Source organism: Macrotis lagotis, chromosome X (genome assembly GCF_037893015.1).
Source record: "Macrotis lagotis isolate mMagLag1 chromosome X, bilby.v1.9.chrom.fasta, whole genome shotgun sequence".
Taxonomy (NCBI): domain Eukaryota; kingdom Metazoa; phylum Chordata; class Mammalia; order Peramelemorphia; family Peramelidae; genus Macrotis; species Macrotis lagotis.
This window is the reverse complement of record NC_133666.1, coordinates 42,952,448-42,966,809: the sequence shown is the minus strand read 5'-3', so window position 1 is coordinate 42,966,809 and position 14,362 is coordinate 42,952,448. Positions and strand designations below refer to the sequence as shown.

The window sequence follows — 14,362 nt, the reverse complement described above, 5'->3', positions numbered from 1 at the left end:
ATCTGCCACCCATTATAATTATTCCTCTATGACAGAATCTCAGAACTCAAAGCGATTGCAGAAATCAAGTAGCCTATTCCTCTATTTTAAAAAAATGAAATCTCTCTCTAGTAAACCTAAGAAGCAAATGATCAATCCAAGAGTTATTAGAGATAATTTGTTTGAATAACTTTTATCGGTCAAATAATAGAATGAAGTGCCAATACAATTCATTAATTCCTCTTCATCTTATGACCTTTAAGCAATGGCTGAATATGATTCCTCATAAGGTACACTGTTGGGAAAGGACTCCTTTCTAAATATTCATTGTACTAGATGGTCACTAAAGTTCTTTCAAATTCATAAATTTTTATGGTTCCATATATGCAAAAATGGCAAAAGAGAAAGCTGCATAGTCAGGCGCTACCCTAGACCTAGAAAGAGGAGCAGATTAAGCATAAGAAAATCTAAAGATATTATTCCAGTGGGTCATTTTTGTATTGCAGCTAAGCAGAGACAGAGGAAGAAATCTACAAACACTGGAGACACTGTCTATCAAAAGGGTATCTATCATATGGAACTTTAAAGTACAACAACTGAACTAGGGTCTTCTTAGGACAAAAAGCAGTTCTGGATCCATTAGGAATAGGCCTAATGAACAGGAGTCAACTGGCAGCTCCCTCACAGAGCTGGATTGCAAAGCTAGCATAGAACAAAGAAGGGACTAGTGCCTACATCTGGGTAAGTAGTTATCATAGGCCTGAGTATGGATAGGGCAAGGAGCAATAATAGAAGCAAGTAGCTGATTTGTGGCTCTGATCCTAGAAGGAATCTCAGATTAAGGGCCCAGGGTGGACTAGAGCTGAAGAAACCTGGGCAGCAACACCAATTAAGGGGGAAGTTACCAACTATGAAACAGAAAACCCTTCAAAATAGCTAACAGGGCTAGGGTCAGCAGCATCTACTACAGCACCGGCTATAGGCCTAGATCTATGTTACCAAGACTAAAAACTTCTTGCAAAGATCATACCAAAGATCATGCAAGATTATACCCTAAATTAAACCACTTTGGGTACACTGAAATGTTACAGGACACAGACTAAGTCCTCCATGAGATCTGAGAAGATTATAATGTGCACTATTATTTCCCATAGGATATGAATAAAGCAATAGGATCTCATAGAATACAAATCAAACATGGCCTCCAAAAATGCAGTCTAACCCTAAATTCCAATACAGAAAATAAAGCTTGACAAACGAGCAAACAAAAAACAAATCATCCTAAGAGTTATTAGGGTAACAAGGAAGCACAAGACAAATCCAGAAGAAAAGCTTACTCTAAAACACCTACAAGTAAAGCCAGAAATAAAAGCATTTTATTTAGACATACGTAAAACCACAATTTCTGAAAGAAATAAATCAAGTAAAAAAAACTTTTTAAATTAATTCATAAATGAAATGAAAGGTTTACCTGACACCACTGAAGAGAAACAATGGCTTGGAAAAAGAAATTTAGAAAAATAGCATAAAGGGTACAAAACCTTAACCAAAAAAACAAGTTAATGACTCCATAAAACAAGATAAAGACAAAAATAAAAATAAAAATTTTAAGATTGAAAAAAATAAAAGAAAATATAGGGTACTGTGTTGTGTTTTTTTTTAAATCACCTGGAAAACAATCAAGGAGAGATCACTTTAAGAATCATTAGACTATGACTAATGTGGAAATATGTTTAATGCAGTTGTACATATATAACCTGCATCAGATTACTCACTGTCAATGGGAGAAGAAAATGTGGAGCTCAAAATCTTACAAAAATTGAATACTGAAAACAATCTTTCCATGAAATTGGAAAAAAATAAATTAAAAAAAAGAAATCCACAGGTTAACATTGAAAAAAGATAATGAATCACTGGAGTACCTGAAAATCAAGACAAAAAGAGCCTACATATACTTAGAAAAATCATGAAAGAAAGAAGCCCACATCTCTTAGAATCAGAAAAACCCCTGGGGAAAAAAAGCAATACATTTGGCATACAAAGCAAAAAAAGTTCAGAAAACATCAAAAGACAGACAGACAGACAGACAGACAGACACACACACACACACACACACGCACACAAAATCACCACTAAAAAAGAAATTCTGAAAACCAAAGACTTAACAAAATTGAAAGTAAGATAATTACTGAAATAATTTTTAAAAGAGGCCATTAAAACAGATAAACTATTAGTGAATTTAATTTTAAAGAGGAAAACCAAATTTACCAGTCTCAAAAATGATAAAGAAGTCACAACAAAGGAAATTATTAGACAATATTTTGGCCAATTCAATGTCAATGAAACTGACAGCCTAAATGAAATGGGTGAAATATGCTAAGATTCAATGGAATAACAAATGAGTAATTTAAATAACTCAGTGTCAGAAGAAGAAATTAAGAAATCCCTATATAGACTCCAAAAGAAAAAGGGAAAAAAAAGAAACTCAGAGCCAGATGTATTTGAGTGAATTCTATCACACATTCAAAAAACAAGTTAAATGAAATAATATATAAACTACATTTTGAAACAGGAAAAAAAGAAGCACTACCAAATTATTCCTTCTAAGATAGAAATATGGTCTGATTCCTTAATCAGATTCAAAATATGAAGAAAAAATATAGGCCAATATTCCTAATGAGCATCCATGCAAAAATTTTAAATACAATATTAGGAAAGAAGCTACAACAATATAGCACAAAGATTATAATCCACTATGACTAGTTGGATTTTATACCAGGGTTGGTTCAATATATTAAAAATAATCAACATACTAGACTACATTAATAACATGAATAGCAAAAAGCATATAATTATATCAGAAGATGCAGAAAAAAAAGCTTCTGACAAGATAAAATATCCACTCCTGTTATAAATACTGAAAAAAGGAATAAATGAAGCTTTTCTAAACATGCTAAATATTATTTATCTAAAACCAAGAGTCAGCATTATATGTAGCTGTGGTAACAGAACAGAGGTAAAACAGGGATGTTCATTATAACTCTGCTAATATCTATTATAGGCACCAGAAATGGCATCTATAGCAATGAGGAAAAAAAAGTTGAGCATAGTTATAAAAAGTGGCCACAAAACTCCCAGAGTGGTGTGAACCAGATTAAAATGAAATTGGGAAATGTTTAACAAAGTAAATAAAAATTTAATTCAATACAAATAATGTTAATTTGTACTTTTTGAGTTAATTTAGGGCCAGGGATCCATTTCTTTTTAAATTTGTCACCACTGCCCTAGAAAGTCAACTAAAAATTTAATTAAAATGGTAACAACAGCAAAATTGCATGGAACTAAATCCACATAATCAGAACTTCTAAGTACTGTCAACAAAACTTAGAAAAGAACCAAGAAATCCCTAAAATAACTACAGAATATATAAAATACTTTTGAGCTTACCTATCAAGACATGCATATGAACTACAGCTAGGTATTTATTAATGCATATAATAAGCTTTCATGAATGGGCTACATTACTTTTATTTGTAGTATTCAAAATTATAACTATTTATAAAATATGCTAAATAGCCAAAGCAATGGAAATATGCAAAGAAAATTTTGAAAATAAGGTTTTTATTTGTTAATATAAGAGCAAGGGATAAAAAAAGATAGATTCAAAAGATTCAAGTCTATTATAAACAAAATAGCAGCAAAGAAAGCAAAATTAAACAAAAAATTAACTGCTAAAATCATACCTAAAGAAAAGTAAAATATGAGATAAGTAAAATATTATTATTTAAAAGCTTTATGGAAATAAAGGCAATTCTATGTAATTGAAAAAATATTAAACTGATGAAATGAGTAGTCAGTTGCAGAGTGAAATGAGCAGAAACAGAAGAATGATTTATATAAACAACATTATAGAAAAAACTTTGAAGGACATAAAAATTCTGATCAACATAAAAGACCAATCACAATTCCAGAGGATCAGTGATGAAGCATGATATCCACATTATGACAGAGAAATAACAGACTCAGGAAATATAAGACATTTTTTGGACACAGCCAAAAAAATATCGAGTTAATTAATGAATGAAATTAACTAGAGGTGATCAATAAGTGACCTTTTAAATTTTTGTGCGCCAGTGACACGATAGAAGCATACAGGACAGATTAAAAGTAGAGGAGAGTAGAGAAAGAGCAAAGCTATAGGAGACTACTGCATGCACTATGTTGATCTGCTGCTACTGATATGCTCAGTAAAGACATTTTGCAGCCATACCAATAGTTCACAATGTCACATTTGACAGTTTGAATACCTGACCCAAGCAGTTGTCCAGGAACAACGGAAGAGGCCTCTGGAAGGTGATGATAGGACTTTCCGAAGACTTAACTGTTTTTCTTCTTTCACCTGACTGACCACAGGCCTCGTTATTTTATGCCTTTCCTTGCATTAAGATCTATTACATGAATTAGCAATTCTGAGTCTAAACTATGTCCACGATCAAAAGAGAATTAAAAGCAATTAGGACCAACAAAAACTATGCAATGTCTGCCTGTAATTCCCACACCAAAATTTGGCAAAAAACAGTCTATAAAACATCCCTCCAGCCTGCCCCTCTCTGCCTTCCACAGTAAAGACTTCTGGTTCCTAAGGAAGATAACCTGACTGCTCTGAAATGATTTCTTCTGCAGCTGGCTTACTTGTATATGTAGAAAAGAAACAAATACTTACAAGGTCAAAGAGAAACAGAAAGAGATAAGACAGAACAAAGAATACTTTTAACGTATCCTGAGCATGGGAAAGCAGAGTTCTGATAACAATTTTGTAGTTTGACAAAAATAAAATTAAGGCCAAGCTATCAAAGTAGAATCTCTCAGAATTTGTTTTTTTTGTTGTTGTTGTCACTGTTTTTATTTTTGCTGGGGGGGGGGGAGAGAAAACAAAAGTAGTTGCTATTTAAAACATGACAAGGAAATCATATGACATTTGCTCTCTCTCCTTGAAGTAGGGTTTGCAGTAGAAGAGCTCATTTCAGTTTAAGTCTCCTTTTGAGTCCTCTCCTTTCTGCGGACAACTGCAAATTCTTCCATTCTTTTTGCCAAATAGGGTGCCTCTCTCTCTCTTTCTCTCTCTCTCTCACACACACACACTTTAAAAAAATGGTTCAATGGGATTTGAGTAAAAGGATCTTTAGTGTTCTATTCGGTCTTCCCAAAGGTCCCTTCCTGGCAAGTAGCTGCTTCTATTTCTTTAACAGTGTTTTGTATGCATGTCTTCTCTCTCCCTCTCTCACAGAATTTAGTCTCATTTATCTCCCTTATATGCATGTACTTTTTCTGCCTGACTTCATTGTGTGCCAGTAAATTACTATTAGAAGTTGTTAAAGGGAAGTTCTTGCTGCATAGCAGTTATCTGATAGAGCTAATTCCCATTCTGATTAACAATTAGAATTGTATACTGATCTTTCGACCAGAATTTTGTCTATGTGGTCGTGTGTGTGACACACACACACACACACACACACACACACCTGTTTTAAAAAAGAATCTGTTAGACCATTAGTTGATGGGTACAACTGACCAAGAAACATAGCCAAAGGTAAAAGATGCCATGTTTATGAGACTCTTGCATGTATACATACCACTGAAGTCCTCATCTACAGGAGGTGATAGACTCTAACCATTCTGGAGTCTCATTTTCCAATAATTCCAGTGTAAGGTCATGAAGGCCAAAATTACAAGAATTAGAGTGAACTATCAATCACTGGAGCATCTAAGCGGCACTGTAGTGGAGTGCACCAGGCCTGGAGTCAAGACAACTGACCTTCTTGAGTTCAACCTTGGGTTCAGACACTTCCTAGCCGTGTAACCCTGGGAAAGTCACTTAATCCTGTTTGCCTCAAGTTTCCTCACCTGTAAAATGAGTTGAAGGAAATGGAAAACCACTCTAGGATTTCTGCAAGAAAACCCTAAACAAGGCCACAAAGAGTAAGACAAACTGGAAACAACTAAGCAACAAAAAAATCCATCAATAAAGTTGTGGCTTCTTGTTACAATGGACCTCCCTTGTCCCTCCCTCAGGGCTGACCCTGAAAACAGCTCTTCTTTCAGCAGGAAAATATTAGCTTCTGAAATAGCCTTTTCCACTTGGGGACAGTTCTAATTGTTAAGGAATTTTTCTTCCCATGATGCTAAAATTGACTTCTTTGTCATTTCCATGCATTATAGGTAGTTTTACCCAGAACTAATCTAAATCCTCTGCTATATTTCAACTTGTAAAATACTCAACCCTTACAAATCTGTCTCTCTTACTCTATGGATATAAATCAGTTGTCAAATCTTACAATTTCTTTCTCCACAAACTTATTTCCTCACAACTTGGCTCCAAATTACCTTTCCAGATTTGTCATTTTTACTTCCAATCAAACTGGTATTCCTGCAGTTCTTACTAACAAATCATAACTAAAATAATCAAACATGAATAGGAAATTGTGACATGATACCAGGTATGAAGCAGAACCACAGAATAAAAAAGAAATGAATCTACAATGAAAATTTCTTGAATAGAAATCACAGTTTACTTTTGCTTGTTCTTACATTTTCTATGATGAGTAGCTACACAAAGAAAAATACAACTTGTTCTGAAAAACTTTTATGAAATATTTACATTTGACTGTTTTGTTGTATGTCCTTCAATTAAAAAAATTTCAAAATTCACCTGTTTGGTTAGCAATGCTGATGACATTAACCAAATAATTACTAGCAAATAATTGTTATTTATAAATGCTCCACATTCACTGGCCCATGTACAGGGGTTGTCTGAAAATAAAACATATTCAATCACAAATCTCTCCCTAAAATATTATTACAGGTAATTAATAATAGGTAGAGTTAAGAGTTTTTGTACTATCGAATAAAATTTTGAAGAATTAACTCCTTTTTGTTAATGAAAATGTGTTGATATGTTATATTATGAAAGTTATCTGATGCACAGAAAATCAAAATCAGCAAACTTACAGGATTTTTATGGTAATTTAAACAAGACCCAATTTTGACTTCATATTCTGACATCACCATGAAGGATGTTTCTCCCCTGTATACCATTTACAAAAAATGGGTGCCAAGTCCTATCTAATTTAGGTGCTCTGACAGTGCAGGCAGAAGCTGTTTACAGAATGTTTTACATGCAGTCTAAAAAACAGGTGAATTGGTTCAGAAAGGACACTATAAAATCAACACTGTAGTAGCCTCAAATTAAGGACATCAATGATTCTTTTCCTCCATTTTTCCTTTAAAAATAAGCACAAAGCCTCCTCCTGGTGCTTCCCTCCTGACGCCCCCCTCATCCCCCCCCCCGCCTCCCTGGGCCTGGACTCGCCACCCAGGGCTCCTCTGTGTGGCATGGCCCGCCTCAGGAGCGCTGGGCAGGTAGAGGATGGCAGTGGCTAAGCCAGGCTCACGCTGAGGGCAGCCCCGCTGCAGCTCCCAGCCCAGCCCGGAGGCACTGCCAGTGGTACGGCCCGCACTTGGGGTATTGATGCCGGCTCTGCTCTCCCAGCAGCATGGCGGACTACCCGATCATCAGTGGCCCCGGCTACTTGCCCGAGGACAGACTCACAGAGCAGCAGCTTTTCGCCATCGCCGAAGGCCTCACCTACGATTTCCTGATCCTACCAGGAGTCACAGACTTCATAGCTGAGGAGGTGGATTTGACTTCAGCTCTAACTTGGAAAATCACCCTGAAGACACCATTGATTTTGTCCCCTATGGGCACTGTAACTGAAGCTGATATGGCCATTGCAACTGCTCTGATGGTAGCATTGGTTTCATCCACCATAACTACATTCCTGAGTTCCAGGCCAATGAGGTGCACAAGGTCAAGAAATTTGAAGAGGGTTTCATCACAGATCCAGTAGTGTTGAGCCCCTCACACACAGTGGGTGACATGCGAGAAGCCAAGATGTGGCATGGTTGCTCGGGCATCCCCATCACTGAGGCAGGCACCATGAGCAGCAATTTCGTGGGCATCATTTCTTCCAGGGAAATAGACTTCCTTGCTGAGAAAGACCATGCAACCTACCTCATGAAGTGAGGTGATGACAAATCGGAAGGACTTAGTGGTAGCACCAGCAGGTGTGACATTGAAAGAGGCCAATGACACCCTGCAGCGCAGCAAGAAAGGAAAACTGCCTATTGTTAATGACAGTGATGAACTGGGATTATCCCCTGGCCCCCAAGGATGCCCACAAGCAGTTGCTCTGTGGAGCTGCCATGGGCACCTGGGAAGATGACAAATACTGCCTTGACTTGCTTACTCAGGCGGGTGCCAACGTCATTGTGCTGTACTCATCTCAAGGGAATTCGGTGTATCAGATTGTTATGGTGCACTACATCAAGCAGAAGTACCCCCAAATGCAGGTGATTGGTGGGAATGTAGTGATGACTGCGCAGGCCAAGAACCTGATCAATGCTGGTGTGGATGGGCTTTACGTGGACATGGGCTATGGCTCCATATGTATCACCCAGGAAGTGATGGCATGTGGTCAAACTCAGGGCACTGCTCTGTACAAGGTGGCAAAATATGCCCGTCACTTTGGAGTCCCTATCATTGCTGATGGTGGGATTGAGATGGTGGGTCATGTGGTTAAGGCCTTGGCCCTTGGAACCTCCACAGTGATGATGGGCTCCTTGCTGGCAACTATCACAGAAGCCCCTGGTGAGTACTTTTTCTCCAATGGTATATAACTCAAAAAATACCATGGTATGGGTCCCCTGAATGCTATGGAAAAGTGTAGTAGTAATCAGAAGAGTTATTTCAGTGAGGGGGACAAGGTGAAGGTTACCCAGGGTGTCTCAGGGTCCATTAGAGATAGAGGCTCCATCCAGAAGTTTGTGCCCTACCTCATCACTGGCATCCAGCATGGCTGCCAGGATATTGGTGCCCAAAGTCTCTCTGTCCTGCAATCCATGATGTATTCTGGAGAGTTTAAGTTTGAGAAGCAGATGATGTCAGCACAGATCAAAGGTGACATCCATGGCCTCCATTTTTACAAGAAGTGGCTGTACTGAGGACAGCGGTGGTGGCCAAGGAGGGGGGTGGAGGCGTACTCCATGGGGCCCCCTCAGGCACTGCTTCCCTCCACAGTTGAGCGGCCAGAGTGGCCCCCATGGATTTGCACTACAGGTTCCCAGACCTTTGCCCTCCCAGGATGGGAGAAGGGAGCCAGAGGTGGCCCCTTAGGAGGCTGTGCTTCTCTCCCCCCACCCCACCCCTGTTTACCCTCCTCCCTTCCTCCTGAACCAGGACTGCTCTCTTCAGGGGCCTCCTCTCCCGGGAACAGCTCACTCCTCAGGCCCCTCCAAGCTCACCAGCCTGGTCTCCCAGGGCTTGTGCCTCCTTCAGGTCTTTTTTGCTGCACCCTGCTCCTTTTCTTCAAACAGGGCCTCTCTTGAGACCCTAGTTCTGAGACAGGGATGGAGGCAGCTCCAGGGAAGGCCCCTACTCCAGCATTCCTTAGCTTCTTATCCTATAGGGTACTTCCTACCCATTACCCCTTGCCCCACAGCAAATGGTGCTCTCTTTGGCCCTGCCTCCCCCTCCCCACTTCTGTCCAGACGCAGTCCACTTCCTCAATCTGTGGCTGTTGTGGGCCTCCAGCCCAAGGAAACTTTTTTCCTGCTATTGCACTTGTCCCACCTACCAGAGGGAGGTCTCTTCACTCTTCCCCTGCTCCTTTGAGCTGCCCATAGGGCTTGGTTTTAAGTCTACCCTTCACAAAAGGTATGTGCAGCAGAGACTACAGAGAGGCAAGGCCACCCATTTAGTCTGCACCTTTGCTGGTTCAATCCACAGCCGCCTCTCCATCCCTGGCCATGGCTGAAAGCTTTAACTGTGCACACTTTGGGGCCACGGTTGTGTTGTTGTGCATTAAATGAGCTGAATAAAACAAGCAGGTCTCCAAGGAAAAATAAATAAGCATAAAATACAAATCTTAATTCCAAGATGATATTGTAAATCTAAAAGAATGAAAAATTATGAAAAGGAAATAGAACAATTAATGGAAGCAAAATGGTATTTTGACTATCAAAAGAGCTTCAGATTTAATTAGAGGACTCAAGTTAAAATCCTGGGGTTCTTCCACTTATGACCTAAACGACCTTAGTTCAGTTACCTGTTTTATTCAATCCTCAGTTTCTTCACCTGTAAAAATGATTCCAAAGGTCCTTTCCGTTCTCAATTTGAAATACTGTGAATAAAATTCACAAGTCACCTATATACTTTAATATTTCAAAATGTATATGTTCTTTTAATCAATAAAATCCTAAACTCTCAGGGGGTTTAGTAAATAACTTTAAGAAAAACGATCTTCAAACTTTTGATGTAAGAGCTTCTTTAAACTAAGCTAGGCTGGACTTTGGAGAACAGACAGATATATGGGTCTTGTGCCAGGCTGGTTCTCCAAGACTTTGCTCTACAGGACCTTCTAATCTAATCCAAAAAGTATTTACTAGCCTCCCCTAGGTCTAAAACACATAGGGTAATGGAGTTAGAAAAACAAAAAAAAAAATCCCTATTCTCAAGGAGCTTAGATGCTACTCTAGGGATATAACACATGAACAGCTACATATAAATATAATTTAACAGAGTACACTGACAAATATGGGGGTCTAGCACATCTCCTCTGTCCCATCCACCAGGTTTGTGAACAAAGGTTAATTGAATGGATATAATGAGTCCCAGGGAAAAGGTGATGCCATCCTCTCTGGAAATCCTTAGTTGGGAAAAGCTGGGGTCCTGACATCTGATGGCACAGCATATTTTTAAAACAATTTAATATCTCTTAAAATACTATACCAAAACAAACAAAAAATATAACAATTGTTTCTCTATATCTAGATCATTCCCTTAATTTTTTCCCAGTTAAGCAAAACCAAACAATGTAGCTTTCCAACCTCTGGATTCAATACTAGTAAATGCAGTTATTTTGATTTCAATTCTATCGTAGATTTCAAGACTATATAGCATGATGAGGCTTTGGGAGAAATCTGGTGGTAAACTCTAAAATTTATATAATTAGGTTAGCAAGCCACTTAGAACTATCCAATATCTGCCAACTGCAGCTTGTGTTGCTATTTGCAATAAGTACAATCTTTTAAAAATCTCCTCAGTTTAAAAGAAATTTAAGACATTTTTCCTAAAGTGAAACAAGAGAATGTGAATCTGATTTGACTGGATAATCAAAACAGACCAATTCCAAAGATGAGTTTGTCAAGCAGATGCTACTCAGGAGGTGTCTGAGAAAAAACACTCAGCCTGGCAGAGATATACCAGTTGACAATTTTAAAGAAAAAAGGGGGGGGGTAGGAGAGACATCTGACAACAACATCAAGAAATAAGGCACCTTTCTTTCAAAGGCTATGCCTAAAAGGCAAGGTGGTATGGTTGCATTCTAGAAGTGGAAGCTCAGAAGAGGCCTAGTCAAATAGAAAAACCATTTTCAGACCCAAAGGAGAAACACCTAATAGATGATAAGATAGAAGTTACCTAGGAGATCAAAGGTGGAAATGAATAATTCAAATGTTGAAGATATAAAATGTAAAATGTTCATTAACCAATTAATAGTTAAACTTTTCTTAAAGAGGAAAGCTAGTACAGTAATACTATTAAGTAATACAAACCACAAGATGTGAATGTAAATCATTAAAGAGCAGACCACCTTTAGGAGTTGCAGGGAGTCTATTTTATTTATTTTTTTTAGGTTTCTGCAAGGCAATGGGGTTAAGTGACTTGCCCAAGGCCACACAGCTAGGTAATCATTAAGTGTCTGAGGCCAGATTTGAACTCAGGTCCTCCTGACTCCAGGGCCGGTGTGCTCTATCCACTTTGTCACCTAGACATTCCAGGGAGTCTCTTTAAAGAAAAATGATTTTATATTGCCAAAATCCTTTTCAAAAATGGCATATGAGGGAGGCATCTGTGGACTCTCCAAAGAATAGTCCATTTAAAAAACTGGAAATAAAACAGGACCCTATCAACTGTGGAATGGTTTTAAAATCACTAAAAATGGGTAATTCAGAGAAGTACAGAAGACAAAGTCTTCAAAGTCTAAACTGATACACAATGAAGTAAGCAGGAACAGGAGAACAATAAAAACAATTACGCTAATATAAAAATGAAGTTTCAGATTGAGAGATTATAAAGACCAATTTTGGCTTGAAGAAAGGACAATCTAAGATCTAAAGTATGGTAGAAAGATGAAGGGGAACTGAGAATACAGGGAAAGAGTTAGTGTGTAGGGGGGGATGGAATCCCAAATCTGTCACTTTCTGTGTGACACTGAGTGGACCACAAAAACTCTAGATTTTTGTTTCTTCTTTTGTCAAAACAGGCTTGTACCAGATGACCCCAATAGTCCCAGCCAGCTCTAAAGATACAATGCTGTGATCCTTCCCCAGATAATCTGAATAGTCTTGAGCTATTTACAGTCACACAGTAGGTGAGGTCCATGGTAGAAGTGACCTCTCATCTTTTCCTCAGCAACTGGTTCCCCTACTAGGTGGCCAATGTTGCATCACTATCACACTTACATGATCGACAGAGCTCCAGTTGATAATGCCAGCCTGCCAATTTAGCTGGTGTTTTGGTGATCTTGAGGATTACCTTCAAGTCTACCCTTTTGGGCAGGACACAGAATCTCTGGGTATTAAAAATGCAATACAAAATCAGACAGAGTGCCTTCCCCTTCTGATAGCTTTCTATTATGATATGATTGGTACCCAGACTGGATCTCTGATCTCAGCAAATTTCACACAGGCGTCTAGAACCCATCCCTTTTGGATGGTCTCTAGCACCAATCTAGATTAGAATTCAGTTTTGTTCAATTGTTTCTGACACTTAGTGCCCCAATTTGGGGTTTTCTTGCCAAAGATACTGGAGTGGTTTGCCATTTCCTTCTTTAACTCATTTGACAGATGAGGAAACCAAGAAAAACAGGGTTAAGTCACACAGCTAATGTGTCTATCACCAAGCCCGTGGCTTTAGTCAAATGTCTTCCTTCCTCTAAGAAATATGTGCTTAAATCTTCCACCCAAAGAAACTGATTTGCCACGGGTCTCAGATTGTAGAATAACCTATTCTTCTTTACCACATTGTTCCCTCCCTCCTTTTTTGAAACCACTTATCTGTAGGTCCCCTTCTCCCCCCACCCTCAAATCTGTTCTGACTTTTATGTGATACTAGTTAGTACAGTAGATTATAACCATTTTCGGGGTAGAATTGACTCTGAGAACTACTGAAGCTAAAAAGAGCACCATCTTGTGGCCACCATGCAAGTGGCTTCTCCTAACTTGGTCAGGCTGATCCTAGCATGACACACAGTTGATCTCACCATAAATCAAATACTCTAACATTTGTCTAGCTTTCAGAGGCTGGAAGTTTTGTCCTCTGCTGACTCAGCCTTTCCCAAACCAGGAGGAACCTACATTTCATGGTAAGGTATCCCTGGAACGACAAATTCAGATAAAGTTGGTAGGGACCTTAGATGTAATCTAGGCCACTGCTTAACAAAGCAGAAAACTGAGGTATACACAGAGAGGTTCACAAGAAAGAAATCAAAGACAGAGTAATAAGTGAACATATACCAGGAAAGCCTAATATCCTACATTTATCCTACATTTTCTAGGAACAAACTGCTATCTTCACGTGATATCCCAGAAAAGGACAAAAATGCCACTCACAATTTTTCCGTGTGCACTGGAAGGAATTGCTTATTCTACGCAGGAAAAAAAAAATCTAATTTACAGGGAGCCCTATTAGACAAAAAAGGAATATGAAATCAAAATATTTAGAAACCAAAAGCCCCTCCCAGCAGCATTTGGGTCTGAGAGGTAACTCCACTATGTTTAAGCATCTCACCTCTCTCATTAGGGGCCCCACTGCATTGTTTAGAGAGCTTTATAGTTATTAGATATGTGTCACTGAGATCCTCCTCTCACTGGGCCTACATATGCCCCATGGAGTGTTGATGAGACTGTCCAATTTTCTCTACCAGTGATCTGTTAAATACATCATTTGAGAGAGGGAGAGCCCTCCTTTCAGAAATTATATGTGATGAGCATGAGAGAGCATACAGATTTTGGGGGAAAGAGAATTTATTAAAGACACAAAGTATGAATATTTAATAAGTTCTCTACCCACACATATCCTGCTACCAGAGGTGACCTTCAAAAGGAGATCCCAACACTAAGAACATGTTAAATGACAGAGCTCTTTCTAGTGAGTGACCAGTTTGGGCAATAACTCAGCATGGCAAAAGCCTACTAGGCTTTTCTCATTTAAGTAGTTCAAAATTCACTAAAAATAATGTCTAGGCAGCAAGGAACCAAAGAAATG

General features: G+C 38.6%; 1 pseudogene; it reads left to right on the top strand.

Annotated features, from left to right (window-relative positions):
• The first annotated feature begins 7,532 nt into the window (after positions 1 to 7,532).
• On the top strand, positions 7,533 to 9,039 carry LOC141499041 (inosine-5'-monophosphate dehydrogenase 1 pseudogene; annotated as a pseudogene).
• Positions 9,040 to 14,362: the final 5,323 nt, after the last annotated feature.